We start from the raw sequence: 11,219 nt of genomic DNA, 5'->3' as shown, positions 1-11,219 counted from the left end.
AGGAGTTTTGGAGAAGTTATGGAGATGAGGAGTTGGGGAGAAGTTATGGAGATGAGGAGTTGTGGAGAAGTTATGGAGTTGAGTTGGGGAGAAGTTATGGAGATGAGGAGTTGTGGAGAAGTTATGGAGATGAGGAGTTGGGGAAAAGTTATGCCTAGGAAGCTACTGCGCATGTGTCAAAGTCATTTCGAGCATGCACGGGTTTCCACGGCCACAGGTAAGTATACACACGCTCGGGTTTCTCGGCAGGAAAACTGCCGAGAATCACGACGAGAAAATCGAGAGCAGGATCTTTATTTTTCTCGTCTAGATTTTAGGCAGTTTTCTTGCCGAGAAACCTGAAAGCCTCGTACACACGCTCGGTTTACTCGGCAAGAAAGCTCTGCCAGCAGTTTTCTTGCTGGTTCTTGCCGAGTAAACCGAGCGTGTGTACAAGGCTTTATGGTCTGTGTGTGGGGATACATGGACAGTCTCTGGTTGAAAAAAAAAAAGACACCATCTAGTTCAACCAATAGAGAAGTAAAATAGAGAAAATGAAAAATATGAAAAACATAGAAAAAATAAAAAAGGGGGAAAAGGATAAAACAATTAAAATTAAATAGGGAAAAAATAGAAATAGAAACAAATATATGTGCGCCACATTGGCAGGAAAGGGTTAAAGCCAGAGAGAGAGAGAGAGGGAGAGAGAGAGACAGAGAGAGAGAGAGAGAGAGAGAGAGAGAGAGATAACTGGACTTATGATCTGTGTGAGGAGATACATGGACAGTCTGGTTGAAAAAAAAAAAAAGACACCATCTAGTTCGACCGATAGAGAAAATAAAGTAAAATAGAGAAAAAAGAAAAATATGTAAAACATAGAAAATAGAAAAAAAGGGGGAAAAGGATAAAAAAAATAGAAAAAAAATATATGCGCCAAATGGTTAAAGCCAGAGAGAGAGAGAGAGAGAGAGATAACTGGACTTATGGGCCCGGATTCAGAAAGGAGTTACGACGGCGTATCTCCGGATACGCCATCGTAACTCTGAGTGTGCGGGCCGTCGTATCTATGCGACTGATTCGTAGAATCAGTTACGCATAGATTTCCCTAAGACCCGACCGGCGTAAGTCTCTTACACCGTCGTATCTTAGGCTGCATATTTACGCTGGCCGCTAGGTGGCACTTCCGTCGATTTACGCAAGGAATATGCAAATTAGGTAGATACGCCGATTCAGAAACGTACGTCCGCCCAGCGCATTTTTTTACGTCGTTTACGTTAGGCTTTTTCCAGCGTAAAGTTACCCCTGCTATATGAGGGGTATCCTATGTTAAGTATGGACGTCGGGCCAGCGTCAAATTTTTCGACGATTGCGTCGTTTGCGTAAGTCGTTCGCGAATAGGACTGGGCGTAATTTACATTCACGTCGAAAGCATTGGCTTTTTGCGTGTTAATTTGGAGCATGCGCACTGGTATACGTTCACGGACGGCGCATGCGCCGTTAGCCAAAAACGTCATTTAAGTGGGGTCAGCCATCATTACCATACAGCACGCCCACTGCATGGAGAATTTGAATTCCGTGGTCTTACGCCGGACCACATACGCTACGCCGCCTTAACTTAGGGCGCAAGTTCTTTCTGAATACGGAACTTGCGCCCTAATTTACGGCGGCGTAACGTATCTTAGATACGTTACGCCCGCCGATAGATACACAATTGTATCTGAATCCGGGCCATGGTCTGTGTGTGGGGATACCAATAGAGAAGAGAAAGTAAAATAGAGAAAAAGACAAATATAAAAAACATAGAAAAAAGGGGGAAAAGGATAAAAAAATTTAATTAAAATAGGGAAAAAAATTGAAATAGGAAAAAAAATATATGCGCCACATTGGCAGGAAATGGTTAAAGCCAGAGAGAGAGAGAGAGAGAACTGGACTTATGGTCTGTGTGTGGGAATACCGATAGAGAAGAGAAAGTAAAATAGAGAAAAAATAAAAATATGAAAAAGAGAAAAAGAGAAAAAAAATAGGGAGTAAAAGAAAAAGAGAATTTCTCTTTTTCTTTTCTCCTCTATTTTTCAATTTTTTCAATTTCTTTTTTTCCCCCTAATTTTTTATATCCTTTTCCTCCTTTTCTTCTATTTTCTATGTTTTTCTTATGTTTCTTTTATCTCTATTTTACTTTATTTTCTCTATTGGTTGAACTAGATGGTTTATTTTCTCGAACTAGACTAGAAAAAAAAAGAAAATAACAACTAATTACTTTACTTAAATATCTTCTTTTTGAGTTTTCCTCTGTACGTGCCTTTTCCAACCGTCATATTTTTTTTCTGTATGATCTGGTGCCCATTCATCAGCTAAAAATCTGAGCTATGTGTTATCACGTTGCCCATATAATCCTGTGGCGCCCTCTGGTGTATGCTGCCATTGTTGCATTGTGTGGTTCAAAGCAGGAAACGCTCCCAATAGGGGATATAACAAATTAATGTCAGTGGGGTAGATTCAGTAAAGAATTACGCCGGCGTATCCATAGATACGCCGCGTAATTTCAAAGCTGCGCCGACGTATCTACTTTCTGTATTCAGAAAGCTAGATACGCCGACATTAGCCTAAGATACGACTGGCATAAGTCTCTTTCGCCGTCGTATCTTAGGGTGCATTCTCCCGCTGGCCGCTAGGGGAGCTTCCATTGTTGTCGGCGTAGAATATGAAAATTAGCTAGATACGCCGATTCACAAGCGTACGTACGCCTGGCGCAATTTATTTACATCATTTACGTTAGGCTTTTTCGGCGCAAGGTTGTTCCTGCTATTAGGAGGCGCAGCCAATGTTAAGTATGGACATCGTTCCCGCTTCGAAATTTAAATTTTTTACGTCGTTTGCGTAAGTCGTTCGCGAATAGGGCTCGACGGCGTACTCGGGAGCAATGCACACTGGGATATGTACACGGATGGCGCATACGCCGTCCGTACAAAACGTCAATCACGTCAGGTCATCACACATTTACATAAAACACGCCCCCCTTCCACATTTGAATTACGCGCGCTTATGCCGGCCCCATTAACGCTACGCCGCGCAACTTACGGAGCAAGTGCTTTGTGAATACTGCACTTGCTCCTGTAAGTTGCGTTGGCGTAGCGTAAATACAATACGCTGCGCCGCCGTAACTATGCGCGCCCCTACCTGAATCTAGCCCAGTAAGCCTTTATACCTGAATAGGTCGCACTGTCTGCCTCGATTTGTATTAAATGCCAGTATATTCATGGTGAAAACTAAATTAATTTACTTCTTGAATTGACATTCAAAGCATCAAATGCAAGATTCTCACTGGAGATATTAGACTTTTTTTTTTTTTTTTATAAAGGAAACCTTGAAATTAATTAAAATTTTCAGGTCTCAGGGAGCCCCTGCTAAAAAAAAAACTTTTATATCTACAGCTCATTGTTCATTAGTGCAATGAATAGGTTGTAGATAAAAAGATACATATTAAAAAAAAAAGTAAAGAATATGGAATGTGCCATATTTAGCGTATTTGATACCATAAAGTGTATACACCCAATAAGACAAAAAGATTTTCAGGAATAATCATGCAATTAAAAAAAAAGTATAATACGGAGACAATAGAGCCTTCCTTACATTGGGGGTCATTGCACATTAGTGGTCTGTGTAGAACCCCTAATACCTTTAATGATGAATGGAGAACTGCCCCCTTATAATAATGGTGAGTGGGGATGGGAATGTGAGCCTATCAACGGAGCCTGTGGACACTTGTGGATACTTTGTTGTTGAAGAAGGGCACATGTATATTAGTGGTCAGTAGAAGGCAGGGCTGCTATTAGAAATCATGGGGCACCATACAGCCTTCCTGATGGGGCCCCTAGATGGGGCCCCTTCAACCCTGCCTACACCACCCCGGGATGCAGTGGAACAGCGGCACTGACGTTATCCACCTATACCCCAAAAATTAAAAAAATGTCCCTCTGCTGTTCCACATCTTGGGTCCCTTTGTTGACCTGATGGGGCCCAGGGAGATGTAATTTAAGCTCTGGTTAGCAAGTAGAAATGGGGGTGTGGTCTAGTAAAATCCATTTATTAATTTGGGAAGAAACGAAGAATAAAGCTGCCCTGGGCCCCCCTGTTTAGTTGATGGGGCCTGGGCCCAGGGCCGATCCTAGGGTCACAGGCGCCTGGGTGCAGAAATATTTCTGGCGCCCCCACATGGGAGTCGTCATTTTACTAACTCCTCCCCTTTACAAATGTTTCTATGGCAATGACTCAACCACAGAGATGCTCCCCCACGAAGTCTTCATTACCCTGGGATCCTTACATGATCTCTTAACAATAAACAAAATACAGGAAGAGAAGCAGAGTACTTTATTGGGACCTGGAGGGGGGCCTCTCTGATGGACACAGAGAGGGCTTCTGTTAGAGAGTCTGTTAGATGTTCGGCGCCCCCACCTCTGCAGGCGCCTGGGTGCAATGCACCCTGCCTAGGATCGGCCCTGCCTGGGCCTAGTACAAGAGGACAGGTTGTACTGCATTATCAGCATCCCTGGTAGAAGGACCCCTTTACATTTGTCATGAGTGGAGAAGGGAGCCCTTACATTGGTGATCAGTAGAAGTGCCAACCGTCTGTACGCTCCATCGGACAACTGTTTTCGGTTTTTCAATGGAAAAGCATTCGTTGCGCATGCTCTCAAACTTTCCGGCAACAAATGTCCGATGGAGGATCACCTGATCGCGTCTACACAAGTCCATCGAACTAAAGTTCAAAGCACAAACACGCATGCTCAGAACCCATGCTAAAGATCAGACAACGATAGCAGAAGTTTCCCAAAGGGTGGCGGTAAAGAGCTGAAAAAACAGGTGATTTGGTGAAAGTTGGCTAAAAATGTTCTGCCGTCTGTATGCAGAACAAGTTCACGGCCAACGCCCCTTCGGAGCAAAATCCATGGAAAAGTCGGATGGAAGTCCAATCCTGTGTATGAGGCTTAACAGACTTTTTAGTGTGTTTGGATGTTGGACACCGGCGCTGTAATACCCAATACAATGTCTGGATTGCTCATCTGTGCGTTTCAACAGTTTATTACATTCTTTACACAGCAAACTTTCTCCTATAATCACACCTGTAGTATTCCAATTCAGTATAATCTACTGGACTTCATCTTACCTGATGATGTAGATTCAGCCACAGCTCCTGTGACCACCACACCTAGGACTGAATGTTAAAAAAAAAAAAAAAAAAAAGCAATTAGAAGGAAAATACACAACTACCCCCCCCCCTTACATTGGTGGTCATTGCAAAAAGGGTTTGCCCCCCCCCCCCTTACATTGATGCTGAGTGGAGAAGGGTCTCCTTACACTTATGTAATAGTGAGTGGAGTTGAGATATTTACATTAGTGGTGAGTGGAGAAGGGGCCCCTTGCATTGGGGGGTCATTATATAAGCCAACAATAAGCTGGTTCCCAAATATATAGCTTGACAAAGAGGTGGTACTGCCCCGAAACATGTTGCCACACCCCCTTTGCGTGTTGCATGTGGTGTCATCATTAGCTCAGGAGTGCCAGTCGCTTCCCCCCCATCACTCTCCAGTCGCTTCCCCCCCATCGATCTCCAGTCGCTTCCCCCCATCGCTCTCCAGTCGCTTCCCCCCATCACTCTCCAGTCGCTTCCCCCATCACTCTCCAGTCGCTTCCCCCCATTACTCTCCAGTCGCTTCCCCCCATTACTCTCCAGTTGCTTCCCCCCATTACTCTCCAGTCACTTCCACCCATCACTCTCCAGTCGCTTCCCCCCCATCACTCTCCAGTCGCTTCCCCCCCATCACTCTCCAGTCGCTTTCCCCATCACTCTCCAGTCGTTTCCCACCCATCACTCTCCAGTCGCTTCCCCCCCATCGATCTCCAGTCGCTTCCCCCATCACTCTCCAGTCGCTTCCCCCCGCCCATCACTCTCCAGTCGCTTCCCACCCATCGATCTCCAGTCGCTTCCCCCCATCGATCTCCAGTCGCTTCCCCCCATCACTCTCCAGTCGCTTCCCCCCATCACTCTCCAGTCGCTTACCCCATCACTCTCCAGTCGCTTCCCCCCATCACTCTCCAGTCGCTTCCCCCCCATCACTCTCCAGTCGCTTCCCCCCCATCACTCTCCAGTCGCTTCCCCCCCATCACTCTCCAGTCGCTTCCCCCATCACTCTCCAGTCGTTTCCCACCCATCACTCTCCAGTCGCTTCCCCCCCATCACTCTCCAGTCGCTTCCCCCATCACTCTCCAGTCGCTTCCCCCCATCACTCTCCAGTCGCTTCCCCCCCATCACTCTCCAGTCGCTTCCCCCCCATCACTCTCCAGTCGCTTCCCTCCTATCACTCTCCAGTCGCTTCCCCCCATCACTCTCCAGTCGCTTCCCTCCCATCACTCTCCAGTCGCTTTCTCCCTATCACTCTCCAGTCGCTTCCCCCCCCATCATTCTTCAGTCGCTCCCCCCCCCCCCATCACTCTCCAGTCGTTTCCCACCCATCGCTCTCCAGCCGCTTCCCACCTATCACTCTACAGTCGCTTCCCCACCCATTACTCTCCAGTCGCTTCCCCCCCATAACTCTCCACTCTCAACCTACAGCTCCCAGATGGCAACAGACTTGTGTGTGACTATCCCAGTTACTTGGGGAGCCACAGCCCAGTCTGACAAAATGTGTCCGGTTTTCAGTCTGCCTAGAACCCGGACACATGATTCAAAACCTGGACTGTCAGGGTGAATCCTGGACAGATGGCAACCCTACACGATATTGGACTTTTTAAGAACTTACACTGTGTTTAGGTTTAGGACATGTTGGGATATACCACTCATTGTTGCGCCATAGTTGTGATAAAGTTGGGACGTACGCTCCGGGCAGAGTTCATTTACAGATTTTGGGTGTGAAGCAGAATTACGGCAACTAGAACATTTGTAGGAATAGAGGGACATTCTTAGTAATAATCTCTGTACTTACCTATTAGGAGAAGCAGCCGACTGGCTTGTGACTTCCAGTTCATTCTGAGATCGCAGTCTCGGGGGAGGTGTTTCCGGCCCCCCAGGATCTGTGGGTAAGCAGAGGGAAAGAAGAACACATAATAGTCACTTCAGAACTTAGAGCAGCTCAGGGTTCAAACATTTCCATTAAAGTGTTTTCGTAAACCTCTGAAATGAAAAACTAACAAAGCATTTCCTTCTATAACAGTGGTGGTCAACCTTCTTGGCATTGGGAGCCTTATGTGCGGCCCTCGACACCACCAAAGGGCCACCAATAAAATTCAAGAAACGTGCCAAAGACAGCAGACACACAACAAAATATAGTCAAAGACTAATGGCATAATACAGAAGATGGTCAGAGACTGCAGACATGATACAAGAGATGGTCAGAGACTGCAGACATAATACAGGAGATGGTCAGAGACTGCAGACATGATACAGGAGATGGTCAGAGACTGCAGACATGATACAAGAGATGGTCAGCGACTGCAGACATGATACAGAAGATGGCCAGAGACTGCAGACATGATACAGAACATAGTCAGAGACTGCAGACATAATACAGGAGATGGTCAGAGACTGCAGACATGATACAGAAGATGGCCAGAGACTGCAGACATAATACAGAACATAGTCAGAGACTGCAGACATAATACAGGAGATGGTCAGAGACTGCAGACATAATACAGGAGATTGTCAGAGACTGCAGACATGATACAAGAGATGGTCAGAGACTGCAGACATGATACAGCAGATGGTCAGAGACTGCAGACATAATACAGGAAATGGTCAGAGACTGCAGACATAATACAGGAGATGGTCAGAGACTGCAGACATAATACAGGAGATGGTCAGAGACTGCAGACATGATACAGCAGATGGTCAGAGACTGTAGACATGATACAGGAGATGGTCAGAGGCTGAAGACATAATACAGGAGATGGTCAGAGGCTGCAGACATGATACAAGAGATGGTCAGAGACTGCAGACATGATACTGCAGATGGTCAGAGACTGCAGACATGATACAGGAAACGGTCAGAGACTGCAGACATGATACAAGAGATGGTCAGAGACTGCAGACATGATACAGGAAACGGTCAGAGACTGCAGACATGATACAAGAGATGGTCAGAGACTGCAGACATGATACAGGAGATGGTCAGAGACGGCAGACATGATACAGGAGATGGTCAGAGACTTTAGACATGACACAGAAGATGGTCAGAGACTGTAGACATAATACAAGAGATACAAAAAAAGAAAGAGCGAGCCGTCCCCTGGTGCAACACTGTTTAATGAATGGAAATACAAAGTAACAAGAAAACACTTACATTGAGTAAAAGCGTCAGGGGTTCTGCTGTAATGTAGCTCCGGCACACAGTGCTCCAGGCAGGGTCCGGACCGAGCGGTGGTGAATAGTCCCAGTGGGATGGCGTGCAGCCACCAACAAGCTGTACGTGAGCCAACCGCTCACAGCGAAAGTCCTTTGGTGATGAGAGAACCCGACTGACCTCCAAGGACACCTGATGCACAGGTTGGAACAGCTGAAAAGTGATGCTGGTGGTTGCTTTGACAGAGGGCGTGGCCTCCTTCCTCAGGTCTCAGAGACTGCAGAAATGATACAAGAGATGGTCAGAGACTGCAGACATACTACAGGAGATGGTCAGAGACTGCAGACATGATACAGGAGATGGTCAGAGACTGCAGACATACTACAGGAGATGGTCAGAGACTGCAGACATGATACAGGAGATGGTCAGAGACTGCAGACATACTACAGGAGATGGTCAGAGACTGCAGACATGCTACAGGAGATGGCCAGAGACTGCAGACATTATACAGGAGATAGCCAGAGACTGCAGACTTACTACAGGAGATGATCAGAGACTGCAGACATTATATAGGAGATGGTCAGAGACTGCAGACATGATACAGGAGATGATCAGAGACTGCAGACATGATACAGGAGATGGCCAGAGACTGCAGACTTACTACAGGAGATGATCAGAGACTGCAGACATTATATAGGAGATGGTCAGAGACTGCAGACATTATATAGGAGATGGTCAAAGACTGCAGACATGATACAAGAGTTGGTCAGAGACTGAAGACATGATACAAGAGTTGGTCAGAGAATGCAGACATGATACAGGAGATGATCGAAGACTGTAGACACAGGGCCGCCATCAGGGGGGTACAGGCATTACACCTGTAAGGGGCCCGATGGTCCTCAGGGTCCCGGGTGCAAACCCCCCATTTTTATTTATGTTTGACCCCCCAATTCTAGAAACTTGCGGCAGGGGCCCACCCCCCTCCCTCTTTTTTTTTTTTTTTCTCGTCTGACCCCCCACCTTTAGCAACTCGTGGCAGAAGAGATGAGGCCCCCCCCCCCCCGGTTCTCTGCTCCAGGGGGGCCCTGCCTAAAGCTGTGTAAGGGGCCCCAAGATTTGTGATGGCTGCCCTGTGCAGACATGATACAAGAGATAGTCAGAGAATGCAAAGGTGATAGAAGAGATGGTCAGAGACTAGAGACATGATACAGGAGATGGTCAGAGACTGAAGACATTATACAAGAGATAGTCAGAGACTGCAAAGGTGATACAGGAGATGGTCAGAGACTGTTAACATGATACAAGAGATGGTCAGAGACTGTTAACATGATACAAGAGATGGTCAGAGATCATAGACATGATATATGAAATGTTGGAGACTGAGGACATGCTTCAGGAGACAGTCGTTGACCGGAGACATATTACATAGGACTGCTAGAAATCACTGCTATAAAAGGGCAAAAGGGAAACACAGATTAGTGTCTGCAGGACCCCTGAGGGCTGCACAAAAGATGCCAAAGGGCCACAGGTTTGGCACCAGGACTCTATGGTGTGTACTTTCTTAAAATCCAAAGCACCATGTGTGATTCCTATCAGATCTTTCCTCTCTCTTCTATCTGTCTGAGTCACTTGTATGTTAACCTCTGAGACTGGAAGTTCATCCCTTCGTTCTACAAATGGATGAAACTGAATGTTGAATATTCCTTTGTATGTCTCTATCTTCTGTCTGATCAATGTTTATAAACAATGTTACTTTATATATCTCTATCCCATCTGAACAATGGCCCAGATTCAGGTACCACTTGCGCATTATTTGCGGAGGCACAGGGCAACGATTTTGCCCTACGCCCCCGCAATTAATTTGCGCTGCCCTCGATTCACGGAGCAGAAGCTCCGTAAATTGCGCGGGCGCGCCGGCAAAATGCCCGGCGCAAGCGCGCGCAATTTAAATTATCCCATAGGGGGCGGGAATCATTTAAATTAGGCGCGTTCCCGCGACGATCGTAGAGCGCATGCTCCGTCTGGAAACTTTCCCGACGTGCATTGCGGCAAATGACGTCGCAAGGACGTCATTTGCTTCAAAGTGAACGTGAATGGCGTCCAGCGCCATTCACGAATCACTTACGCAAACTACGTAAAATTCAAATTTCGCGACGCGGGAACGACGGGTATACGTAACATTGGCTGCCCCTGCTAATAGCAGGGGCAGCCTTACGCAAAAACCGCCGTACGGAAACAAAGTAAATTGCGTACGTAGGGCTCGCGCAACGTTGTGAATCGGTGTTAGTATGCAATTTGCATACCATACGCTGAGCACAACGGGAACGCCACCTAGCGGCCATCGCAAGAATGCAGCCTAAGATATGCGGGCATAAGAGCCTTATGCCGCGCAGATCTTAGGCTGCAGTCGGCGTTAGGATGTTCCTGAATCAGGAGCACTCGTTACCCCGGGGCAAGTAAGCAATTGCGCTGTGTAACCTATGGTTACACAGGCGCAATTGCTTCTTGAATCCACCCCATTGTTTATAAACAATGTTACTTTATATATCTCTATCCCATCTGAACAATGTTTATAAACAATGTATCTCTCTCTATTAAAGGTCCAGAAGATATTACCACTGCTGTATTGACTCAGCTGTTTTTTTTTTATAACCAGCAATTTCCTGAGGAGGAGAGCGGAGGCCGGGCAGGACAGAAAATACTTGAATTGTTGTGTACTTTGGGTATGTGTAGGATGTCCAGTTTCCATAAATGATTAAACTACATTTTTTCTTCTGTTATTTTACACCATTTAATGGCCTGTCGCAAATATCTCCTCTATTCCTTGCTGTTGTTTAGTGAATTGCTGTGAGTAGAAGACAAGGGTGACAACATATATGCAGCAATCGTAAAAAAATAAAAATAAAA

Source organism: Rana temporaria, chromosome 7 (genome assembly GCF_905171775.1).
Source record: "Rana temporaria chromosome 7, aRanTem1.1, whole genome shotgun sequence".
NCBI classification, from domain to species: domain Eukaryota; kingdom Metazoa; phylum Chordata; class Amphibia; order Anura; family Ranidae; genus Rana; species Rana temporaria.
Note: the sequence above shows the minus strand (reverse complement) of the source record.